At 37.9% G+C, this 13,119-nt stretch overlaps 1 protein-coding gene across 30 annotated transcripts in view; it reads left to right on the forward strand.

Moving 5' to 3' along the window:
- LOC100223410 (poly(rC)-binding protein 3) overlaps positions 1 to 13,119 on the forward strand; it is a 499,051-nt gene that overhangs the window by 261,353 nt on the left and 224,579 nt on the right. The window lies entirely within an intron of this gene.

The following is a 13,119-nucleotide window of genomic DNA, read 5'->3' on the forward strand; positions in this document are numbered from 1 at the left end:
TGGAGCAGTTAAGCAAGCATTTAACTGTTAATATCTTCTGTATGTTTTATCCACCCTCATTAATTCAAATTTCTGATACTTCTGTGAGGCAAAAGGGAGCATGTGCTGTGTTTGGTGTAGCACTTCATCAGCTGGACTGTCCCTCCAGTGCTTTCCCATTTGGGTAACAGCCTGAGACTCACTGTCTTAGATATTTTTGCAGCAAAGCACAACTCGATCAAAGCAAGATAGCAAAACAGAGGGGCAGGTGTAAAAGTTATCTTCATTATCTACGCATCCTTCTAATCTCTCTGAACTGCTCAAAGGACTCCTTGTCCCCAGTTTTCTTCTCCTTGTGCTGCAGTGACAAGACAGGAGAGATTTTTCTGCTCTGATCACAAGATGTGTGTGGTCTTTCTCTGTGAATGATCTCTATCTATTATTATTTTATAAGTTTATAATAGATAACATCTCTAGCTATTATTATTTTGAAGTAAGCTCAGAAACTAGGAAACAAAATATTTGAAACTGTTCAAAATACCTAAATACTTAAATCTGGGGTAGCTGCCACATTTGGTCTTAACCATTTCGCATTGTTTTTCAAGCAAGTAAGCAGTATGCTTGCGGCACAGATGAGTAATGCAAGGTGTCCAGGCAGGGTTAGCATCTTCCATTAAATCACTAATAAAGTCAGAAGAATGGACAGGATTTTGACAACATGGTCCTTTATCTATGTAAAATATAGAAATGAGTATGCAATAACGAATGCATTTAGTTTTAGTTTTATCTTTTAATATCATTTTAGTAGGCTAAGATTGAAGCAAAGATGGAAGACATTCCTATTTCTGTTTGGCAGAATCTTATCTTCTAATAGCATCATTTTTTCTGATCCCTCTTCAACATATATGGCCCCTACATGTTTATGATTTTGCTTAACATGATTGTGTTACCTGTGCATGTAACAGCACCCCAGTGCAATTTTACAGAATTCTGATAGTTATGAAAGCATTTTATGCTTTAATATTCTTCAGTGGTCACAGTCAATCTGTGATCCAGACCAAGGCAAAGAGGAAGAGGTATACAGAAGGGAAATAACAATTTTCTTCATGTGTCTAGTCATTCCTTTCTCTCAAAGGTGTCATTGGGCAAGATTATCTTCATTATTCTTCAAACTCTTTTAATATTAGAACAGTTGTCACAGAAAGACTTTTAAATTATACTCTATCTGATACTGGATCTTTTTTTCTTAAATGATGTTCACTGTCTCAAGCTGTCAGTTAGTTTTGCAGAAGATATTTTTCATGTCTGATATTTTCAATGACTTTGTCATTTACCTTCACCTTCTCACAAAGGTCTTTGGAGTAGTCACAGTTAAACATGCTTAGGATTTCTTAGAGTTCAGGACAAAGAAGACAAGTAGCAGAGTTAAAACAGCAATGAGAAATCAATATTACAGTGCTGGACTCCTGAAGATCTATGGACCAGGGAATCAGGAATTCTCTGAGGTGCTGTGCAAACACTGCACTCCCTCTACACAAGTGTTCTGCCCTGTAGCTTCCTCAAAAAGCTGGATGGGAAACAGAGCCAGAAGGTCATGTTCTGCTGTCCTGCAGGCATGAAGGCATTCATCACAGGTCCAGGGCTTTGTCTGTGCTGTGTCAGCACTTCATCATGTTTCATTCCTTTCCTTGTCTCTCCTACCTGTTTGTGTGGTCAGAAATATTTGGAAAAAAATAAAGCTTCTGCTTTCTGACTCTTGTCCTTAAGCATGGCAGATGGCAGCTCAGTTTCAGAGCGTGCTCCAGCAGACTTTGATTAACAGTTAGCAAGCAGGGGTGTTCAGGCTTTACTTCCAGTCATTTGGCAGTTCCCCATTATTAATTGTTGCTGTTTTCACTGAAGTCCTTTTGCTGAATCGGCCAAAGCAAATTCCATGGTGACAGACTTACAAGTGGAGAATATAGCTTTAAATAGAAAAGAGTAGGATCCTATCACAGATAACATCTGTTTGTGTATTTTATCTATGGTAATTCCTTCTGTTAACCAAAGTCTTAGTTTTTGAGACAAATAATTGCATCATCATTGCAATATAATGTCTTTAGCATACTTTACTCCTAGTCCAGTTCCAGTTTCTTTAGAAGCACCCTGTGGCACCCCATATAACTGATTTTCTGGATGGTTATAAGATGGTGTTGACAGCCCTCTGAGAGTCCTCCTTCAAGCTCTGCATAGTGGTAGCTGATAATTTTGTGAAAGTAAAAAGGACAGTGTAGGACTGGGAAAAAATCAGGGAGCTATAATGTTATTCACTGGACCTCTAGAATGAACACACGTAATGCCAGAAATATTACCCAAGAGGTCATATTAGATCCTTCCTGCCTTAAAGACTCAACTCTTGTTCATACTTCATAAAACTATTTATCTCTCTGTAGAGTTTAACAGCTCTAGGGTTTATGGTTATTTTTAGAGAAAACAGAAAGCAAATGTCACCTGCTTTCTCTCCCTTGCTTCTCACCAGTATTTCTGTCCAATGAACTGTGCATTGCAAAGCTTAATGTTGATGGATACTTGTAGAGTTCATCGTGGTTTCCTACCCATTTTTGCTAAAGCTATTCCCATTCAGAGGAATGGGCTGACAGAAGTGTCCTCCTGGAGTTCTTCTAAGTTATATGGCAGCAGTTGTGGTGGAATTCTGATCACAGAAGTGTTGTAGACTGTTGTGGGGTTCCTCATATCAGGAGCATGGCAAGCTCCAGCAGTGGCATCTTTGCTGCTGAGGATTTTGCAAACCACCCCCAGCTTTCCCCTCGAGATTCATTGGACAGAGGTTGTGAGGTGCACTGTGAACCTCAAAAGTTTCTGGTCTTCTTACATGCAGGACCAAACATTTTGTCATTCCTAGATGAGTGGAAGGTATAAATGAGTGGTTTAGTGAAGACTCTTCTCCAAGGATTTGAGCTAAAATCTGGTTGTACCTTGTGAAGAGTAGACAAAATGGAAGGAGAAGAATGGGATATGTTTAAAGAGGTGGTTTAAGCCAGAGCCCTGGGGACTTCCAATGGTGTATGGTAAATGAGACAAATGCAAGAACAGTGTCCTGTATCTGCATGCTGCGGTCACAGGGAAGATGTTCCCCAGCCAGCTCACTCCCCAGACCGGGGTGCAGTCACAAGATGGGCCACCCCCAGATCTTTACTGAGTCCCCCCGGGTGTCGGTGCGTGCAGGGGCTCGCAGCTCCCTGCAGCAATGGCTGTGGCATGGGTGACACAGCAGCAGCAGCACAGTACGAGAAACTGAGGCAGAGGAATAGAGAGGGGTCACCTATTTGGATTCCAGGAAAATTTTATTTCCCCGGATTATTCAGGGACAAATGACAATAATTTGGGGCAAAAAGCTGCTTTTAAGGAGAGGCGGGAATAAGGGGAGGACACAACCTTTTATCAATAGGAAGGCATAAGGGGAGGAGTGCAGGGTAAATGCTATCCAATAGAAGCCAACAAGAAGAAGGAGCAATCCCTGCACCCCAATCTTCCTTCAAGGAGGGGATGAAGGACAGGGAACATTTCAGAAGGGAACAAAGGAGATACAAGGAAATTGACAGGTGTATTGACATACACTTGGTGAGAGAATCTTGGGGCAAACAAATCAGGACTGAACCATTAGGGAAGCCAAACGGAGTACATGGAATGAACTGTTACAAACTTATAACAAGGAATATTTAAAACCTACTACAGAAAAACAAACTGCAAAACAACAGACTACCACAGTGTCCCAGGGGGGCTGCCAGAAATTAATTGGAGACAGAGCTTGAGGATTGAGCTCTGGGATGAGCCTCCCTCTGGCTGAAGCATTCAGCAGGGCTCAATGGCTCAGGTCGTACCGTGGCTCTCATCTGGAAGCCATAACGGTTCTCCAAGGTCTGAGGGCTTTGCACAGCTGCAATGTGAGAATCCCAGACATGGATCCTTATAAAAGATCATAAAACTCTGAAGGCACTGAAGCATAGCTGATTGCAGAGGTTTTTGTCACCAATACTGTAATCTCTTTGGGAATCATGATTCTAAGGTAGTGACTTGCCCAATCAGCATTATTGAGGGAGCAGCACTGCTCACCTGGCTCAAATGGTTTGGCCTGTATGGCTACAGCACTTCCTAAGTATTTACTGATGTTTACATTTTTGAAGCAATTGAATAAATGTTAATGTATCTAATTAAAAGTGCCTATTACTTGAGATAGCATTATTTTCTCCTACTCATAAAAAAAAATTATGTGTAATGGATTCTGTTTCAATGAACATTCTCATACATCACTTCTAGGAATAGTCTTTAAAGTAATGGAGTATCAAATTCTGCTTGTAAGAGGATCCATGTAAATACTTCCATCAAAGTCCAGGAGTTAAGTCTTGTTTGGTCTCATGTAACTAAAAGAAATGAACATAGAATAATTTGCCTTTGTTCTAAAACTGGTTTTTTTTTTTTTTCTTCTCCTAAGCTGTGCATTAAGGTTTGCAAAATAAAACAGCCTGTAAATATATTATTGGGAAACATATAAAGTCAAGCATTTCTTACTCAGTTTTGAAACTCACATTCCATTTAAATTTATAGAGCATTTTAACTTCATGTTCAGAAAGTACTAACCCACAGTTCTCAGTTTTCTATTAGGTATAAATCAGCTAAAATGTTTCAGACTACCCTATCATGCCTATATTCACAAAACTTCATATGCATTTCAGATTAGACAGTTTGAAACCTGGAAGTATTTTCATGATGTTATTTTCCTTGATCATTGCCATTTACTACTTTGCCTCCAAGTTTGGGCAATACCTTGTTGTGAGAAATAGTAAAGGAAAAAAGATTTCCAGAAAGCTGGGAAAAGCAAGCCTTAGAAACAGAAAAAGCAGAGAAATGTAGAACTAGCTACAACTGCAGAGTCTGAAATTAGAAAAAGTTACAATAGTACAGCAAGCAAGGACATGAAACAATAGCTTGAGCTTTAGGCTTGGCTAAGATATACCTTAAGACTGCAGGAAAATATGCTTAGCAAGATAGTAGAAGGTTTTAAGCTTAATAATGGAGCATTGTGTTCTGTTAGTAGAAAGAAGACAAGCAAGCATTGTGTGAAGCAGATGTATATGCACTTTTAGTGATTGGATAAAACAATTATTTATAAGCTTTAGCAATATGCTATTGGCTAAAAAGTTTTTAAAGTGCTCTGTAACAAAGAAGTCTTTGGCTGCTGCTAGCAGTACTTGAGCTTTGACATCTTCCTATTGTTTCAGCCATGTAATGAGGCTGATGCTGCAAGTAAAGCTCAAGGAACGTACCCCAGCAGTCCCATCTCTTTTGTGAATGAAAGAGAAAAAATAAGCACACCAACACACTTTGGTGTTTCTGAAGTGAGCTATTGCAGCTCTTCTTTCAATTAAAATGGTGAGCGATTGGCTTTTATCTCAAATCCTTGTGTTATTACTGAACAGAAATTCTGCTTATTGGTTAGTTCAGATCAAAATACTTGGCAATATTTGGATATAGCCTAAGATTACATCTCTTCTTACTTTTAAATATATGAAGAGTCACTTGAATTAACAGACCACGAGATACAATGAAACCATACCACAAGTAACATCCTATCACAGCAACACTTCCCATGCTGTCATTTTGTTCTATTTCTCATATAGTAATAATGCAGGCTCACTCTGAGAAAATGTTAGTAGTTTGGATGAGATGGGATATTTCTGGACCATCCCATAAAGATATAGGTAATTAAGTGTAGCTAGATGTCAGGATGACAGATGCATTCACCATGTAATGACTGTGACTCTGTCTTGCTGAGAGCATTGTCACTCCTGACTTTCTTGCTGAATGTAAGTATTCAAAATACATTATTTTCTCATATTTGAGTCTACACTTGTAGGTGTTGCAAAAAATAAGATATTGAGGAATACAGGCTGTTAGAGGCTGAAAACTGAATTAGGATTACACAGTAGGGCTCTTATATTTCATCAGCATGTGTGGGTTTATGTATCTTTTAAAGACATAGAAATCATGTATTCAGCTTGTTGCTTTTTAATAAATTTCTGTTCTGATCATAAGTCCAGTCACTTTATCTCACAGGACTTGCCCCCTTTCATCTCAGCTAAATTCTTACTATTTTCATTTTTTGTCTATGATGGAAAAGTTGGAGTCAATGAGAGTACTTCAGAGAGCAAGAATTGTGGAATTGAGTCAGTTTAACTCAAGACAGCAATTTATATGCTCTGATTGGCATGGTGTTCATCGACCTGGGCTTGGAAAGGACAGTGAAAGCTCTTTCCTAGTGCAGCCCCAGCAGCCTGGTGGGCATGACTGGATGGACGTGTAACACGTCATTCAGCTGACAGGCAATTCTACCTCTAGAAGAAGCCAGTGAGGACTTGCAGCTCCTCTGCTGTGCTAGTCAAACACACCCATCCTCTTCTTTCCTTTCAGTTCAAGCCCTGATATAAACTTCTCAATTTCTGAACAATGCTACTACCACACTGTTAATGACAGGAAGCAATATTCCGTAAATTTTGCTTTTCTTGTGGTTGCTTTTCATTGTGCTGGGTACAGGGAGGCATCTCTACTAAGAATCACAGTAGGGGACCATAGAAGAATGACTAAAGCAATGAGAAGGTTTTGGGCCCTTTCAATCGATATAAGGTTGAGCATACTGAATCAGGCAAGCTGTGAATTGAGTGGGCTTAAATAAATGCTGGACAACCATAAGCTTAAATTTCAATTTTAATTTTTGCCACTCATTTGTATGTCACTTCATCTAAAAAAAAATTAATCTGCAGAATGAATCTAGTTAAGGAAATTCTCTTTAGGAGTTAGTTTCTCTTTTGTCACCAAAAAACCAAAACTCAACCAACATGTTTTTTCCCTTGTTCTTTTCATTAAACACATATAGCTAGCAAGTGATCTGATTAGGTGATTCCACTTTTGACTAGCTTGTGGCAATTCAATATCTAATTCAGCATTGCATTTCAGACTAGAACAAAAATCTGAACTCTTGAAAATTAATAAATAGAATATAGGACTTCAATGTGATTCTTCAACAAGCTATGCCAAGTGCAAATTAAAACTGTGCTTTCTAGTAGTTTTGCTGAGAATTTGAAATAATATTCAAAATTACAATCATTTTCTCTTTCAGTTATCCCCTGGAGGCATTTGGGATGCTCCATCCTAGGGCAAGAACCTGTTTCAAACTCTCTCATATTGTTTCTTTGTGATACAATTTCTCACTCCTTTGAAATCAAAGTAGATAAGTTGCCCTATCATGAACAAGTACAAGAGCCACACAAATGTTTTTGAAAACAACAGATTAACAGTGTATTAGTTGCCATATTTATTTAAATTTAAAACCAAACAAAAATTATTTATGTTACTTTACATTATTTTTGTTTGCCTGTTTCTATTTCTTTACTTGTAATGAATGAGAATATGCATTCCATGTTTTTAAATCTTTGATTAAAACCAAAAGCTTTCTGATTACTCATTGGATCAGTTTCCAATATCTCCTTAGTCACTGGTTGAGTAACATTATTTGGCAATATGGATGACGTGTAACTGGATGAAACAGAATTGGAAGAAAACTGTTCTTGGCTGATTTTTCTTGAGAAATGAGAATGATCACAGTCTTGTCATTCTCAACTCCAGATACAGACACATGTCTTTAGCACCACTTTTTATAATGAACAAATATTGAATCCTATGCTTACTACATTATTATTATCTAAAGCAAGAAAAACTGTTTCTGAATTGGAGACCCCTTTATGCTGGGAAGATAGTAAGTTAATGAAAAGCATGTCTCAGATGTTATTTAATACACTGTTGGAAAGTGTTGGCAGCATGTTTTGTAATTATTTTTAATACATTTCAGAGTCAAATTACTTGAAACTAAATCTTTAATTGATTAAAAAAAAAAAAACAGCTTATCACTGACAATCAGTAGTGTAGTGCCTTATACCTGTGTCATATCTTATTGGATGCCACAAGAATCATAACTTTAAAGAAAGGCTGTAAGTTTGCACTCATTTTTTCTTTGCACCTGAGTTCCCTCTTGGCCTGCACTGCCAAACTTGGAAACTAAGCTTCCAATTTTCTATTTCTGTCTTGCATACAGGAATAAAGTGGCAATTTAAATAAAATATTATTTCTGTATGAAAATCTGATTATTACAATCCACAGCTGAAATCCGAAATGAATGATCTGACTGAACCCTATCTAATATTTATGGTCGCAGGGAAGGAAGTCTTTAACAGAGCTGCAGATGAGAACAACAAAATAGTTAATTTAAAATCGTATTTTGAACTTTATATTTCAGAATGATGGCAGAAGTCTCCATATCTACTATGCTGCCATGGTTAAATCGTTTGCCAAATTCAGCTGTGGAATGGGGATTGTTTCTGTTTGCTATAGGAAATAATGAGTATTTGATCCTAAGAATTACACTTGTTTGCCTTGTGATATTAAAGTCTGGGTTGTGTGCACTTGCATGGCACACGTTGTATAAAAGACAAGCAATACTAGGTCATACTCACCACTTAACGAAAGGAAGTGACAGCAGGTGTGAGACACGTCCCTGAGAATTGCCAAAAAATCAGAATTCACCTGGAGGAAGGGAATGAATTTTTAGAAGAGAGCATGGAGTCAGGATGTTCATCCTTCTCTAAGAAAATGGAAGTGGTAGTGCTGCATTATGATATAAAGGCACTGAGTAGACAACCCTGCAGACCAGATGCTGACTGCTATGGCTGTTACTAAATTTGTGTGATAGCATGAAAACTCTGGCACTGGAATGGCCACTGAGAGTTAGCTAGAAATTTACAATAACATGGCACTGCCTCTGGCAAGTGTTGCCAGAGCACCACTTTTAGTGGTGCAGCATGCCTGTCTGCAAGGTTGTGTTATACAGGGATCATATCTCACTTTCAGCTGGAGAAAGAATGCCAAGAACTGCATCTCTTTGACACCCCTTGGGATACAGAGCACTGAAGAATGCTGCTTCACACAGCAGGGACCAGTGATGATGTGCAGGAAGGCTAAGGACAGGCAGAGGCAACCAGATCTTTTGTCTAAAACCAGGCACAAGGTAGTGACACTTTTATGATTCCTTGTTCATTAACCAACAAAACTGAATTTAAGATATTTGTTTGTGATGTGGCACTAGTGATGGAAATCAAACGCTTTTTTCTAAATAATCTGGATTTAATTCCCACTGCACTGGGCTAGGCACCAGGAGGCTGCTCTGTGATAGCTAGGACAGCATGGAACAAGCTGCCAGTAGTCTCTCAAATATCACAGATCATCAAGTGCAAGAAACTCATGAGAGTATTTTTAATTAGTTATTGCTAAAATGGTCAAGGAAAAAGTGTGGCTGGGAAAGCTTGAGGTGAGCACATATGAAAGTAGATGTCTGGACTGCAAGCCTCATGAAGGCAAGGAGGTGAGTGCAGCAGGGTAAGTGAAACACCCAAATGGCTGTAAAACACCTATAAAAAGGAATGCCTTTGAACCACAGGGTTAGCTCCTTCCAGTGTTTTCATGAACTTTCAGCTGCCACTGAAGCAAAACAGGGTTGATGAATGTGTAAAATATGGATGGGGATAGCAAACAAAAGGTGACACCAGTATAAATTATTAATGCCTTCAGCATTTCTTGATTTCAGGACTTACGCAAGTCCTGCTGTGGTTTGTCTTGTGATGGTAACTGTTGAAATTGCTCAAGTCAAGGGGCTTTACTTTTATTTTGCTGAGTTTTTTAATGCTAGGTAACAGTGAAATGTGAACAAGTTTTGTTAGTGAAGGGACTGTTTAAGGAGGTGATAAAACCCCAGTTTTCTTCTAGTTTCTTCACAAAAGCTTGGCAGTTCTGCTCAACATAAATGTTGTGATGATAGTAGGAGATGGTGGACTATGAGGTCCAAAAAGTGTATTTTTATTCCCACTGAAATATGAGAGTGGGAATTAGAAAAATTCTAAGAACTCTCTTGCTTGAGAAGGACCCCTGCATATGTGATAGAATTGAAATGTTGCTGGTTTAGCCTCCCAGTGCTCTGTTTTGAGGTCATTGTAGGTAATGCCTTGTGCTTGCTTGAGGTCTTGTGCATAGAAAATTATCTATCCAAAACTGGGACAGGATTAACAATTTAACATGGTCTGAAAAAGAGAGTGGCTATGAGGTATGAACATTTGGCAAAGACTGATGTAAAAACAGCTTACTATATATAAGTTCTGCCATTAGCAATAGTACTAACATAACAGTTTTTAAAGCAGTCTGAGAAAATAAAAACCTGCTTATGAGGCTTATATCAGTGTATTTAACATTTATCCATTATTTATTGAACACAGCAAATTTAAGACATAAGCTTGGTTACCTGCTTGTTCCAGGTCAATATAGGAATGCCTCAGCAGAAAATTACTGTTGTGTATTGCTTATGATAGTGAAACTGCATTTTACTGGTTTTTATACAAGCAGCAGAGGGAAAAAAGAAACCTGTTTTGCCACTTTTTTTCAACTTCTTATAAGTGCAAGTATAACTCTGTGGGGAGTGGAAGGAATTGTTTAATGGGAGACTGAGGGAAACTACTAACTTGACATCAATGTTTTGAATTTCATTGTAATTAAATTTATGATATATTTTATCCCCTTCTGTCTTTAGGTATACACTTGCTTTTATAGAGTCAGTAAAAAATAAAAATGAAAGCAAAATATTTCTTTTTACCATATAAATAAATGCTACTCCACTGAAGTCATATTCACCATAGAACTAACATGTCTACTAGAACATGTTTTACTTATTTATATAGTTTTCATCTGGTGACTTCAAATTCTTCAGTGGATTTATCTTCACATTAGACCCTAGAGATAATGAAGAACACACATTTCCACTTTACAAGTGGGAATAACTAGACAAAGTCTATCAGAGTTTTTAGTCCTAGTCCTTTTATAAGCCTCAATCACTGTTTTCCTCCTACCCCAGTCTCTCATCAGGTTAGTAGAAAAAATCAGAAATGTGAATTCACTTTCTGCTGTGCAACGCAACTTCCATTTGGGGAGAACTGCTTTGAATATCTAATTTTCAGTAGTTTACTTGCAATATAAGAGCAGTAATACCCTCCAGGCACCATAAAAAGGGTACCTGAAAGATTGTCATGAAGAGCACAAGTAATTTTTATAATGAGATTCAATTAAACCTCCAACAACGTTAAATTTTGTTCATTACCCATATTTAAGTCCACCAGCTTCTGTGTGCTGAGTGGTTGGTGTCCTCAATTACACTGTCCTGCACTGCTGCAGCCCATGGGGATGAAGGAAGTTTATCCCTCTCTCTCTCCCCGGTGGAGCAGTCTGAGTTCTGCAGGGCAAGTGATAGTCTGGTGGTAAGTTCAGTCATGGAGAGGGACAGGGAAAGAATGGGCCTTTCCTAGCAAGAACAAGAGCTCCAGGCATTTTATCCAGCTCTGAGAAACCTCCTGTAAGTACATAAGCATTTTTGTAACAATAATTCCTATTTTTATAGTTTGGCCAACTTTGGGACAATTTGCATAAGAAGAAGGAGTATATTTCTGACACAAAATCTTACTCACCAATCTTCCAAATTGCAACTTACTCTTTCAGTGCATGAGATGCTGTAATTTCTCAGGGAACAATCATCTGAATTGTGTGAATTGCAGAACATTGGGCTCTTTGACTTCTTTCATGGAAATGTCTGAACAGTTGTGTCTGAAATTGGGTGATGTGATCATGTACGGGAAATCCAGACTGTCAGGAAATAACAACTCAGTTATTTATTTTCCCTTCTCTTCAGGGCTTTGTAAGAAGAATCATCATGTAACCCTAGTGACTGGCAAAGCCATAAGTTCTGCCAGTGATAATGTTATTGATGCAGCTACCAATGATGTTGGCTTTCTAACAAGGCACATGGGCTAAATATGACTTGTGCTCTTCTTTCTGTGTTGTCAGATTCAGTGTAGGGTATTTTAACTCCTAACCAAAGAGTAGTCTTCACGATGCCCAACATATAACATCTGGCACACAGATTTGTTATTCGCATTTGTAATAATGCTGGAAGTTGAAGGTTTTGATGTGTCTCTCAACTGCTTACTTTGTATCTATCTGAACATTTAATATATCCACTCTCATGATATAGTTTGCTCCTTTGTACTGGGATGCACATGAGAGTTATTCTAGAAAAATGCAGGAAAGCAGAGTTTGTCAACTACTGCAAGTGGAAAATTTAAACGTGATTCAGCTTTTAATGAAGAGAGTAATTCTCTTTCATCTCTCTGTTAGACGTAATTCTAGCTGGTCCTTCATTAGTACAGCTTTCATCAGTATGAAGATAAAGCTGTGTTTAAGAAATTACTTAAGATTAGAGTTCAGTAGGAATTTTGTTTGCCATCTAAAATTGTGTTGCATTTTTCAAACTGGTGTTTGAATATGTCACAGAAAACGTGCTTCTTCTGATTTTTTAGGTTTGGTTTTTGGTGGGGGTTTTTTTGGTTTTTTTTTTGTTTTGTTTTTTGGGTTTTTTTGGGTTTGTTTTTTTTTTTTTTTTTTGAGGGTAGTATTCTGGATGGCAGAGCCACCGTGAAACTCTTCAAATTGACATGATGTCTGTCACACATAGTTATGAATTAGGGAAGGACAGGTTCAGAGTAAATTGCATTAGCAGAGGTGCATGTAATATTACATAATTCATTGCAAGCAGTGTTTTGTAAAATTATTATAAAATCTAACATAGTCTTTAAAGGTTTAAAGTGAAAAGACTAATTGCACCAGATCCATTTTGCCCTGTTTCCTGCTTACTGAATTCCAGCTGACAGCCTAGGAAACCCACACCTCATTACCATATTTTGAAACATCTGTTAAGGAAAACAGATCTGCTTGCCAGAATTCATCTTCCTTTCAGAAGTGCCAAGTATGTGAACAGAACCATTATTCTTTAGGCAAAAAAGACCATATTCAGCTTTGCTGTCATCAGCCACATTAAGGCTTTATTTGGTTCAGAATGTATGTAATTAATTGAGGAAAGCTATTCATACAATGTCACTGTAATTACTGAAACATGAATATTTCTCCCTTGTATTTCATCTGAGAAATAATCCTTAGGTA

This window comes from Taeniopygia guttata, chromosome 2 (genome assembly GCF_048771995.1).
Source record: "Taeniopygia guttata chromosome 2, bTaeGut7.mat, whole genome shotgun sequence".
In the NCBI taxonomy this organism is placed as follows: Eukaryota; Metazoa; Chordata; class Aves; order Passeriformes; family Estrildidae; genus Taeniopygia; species Taeniopygia guttata.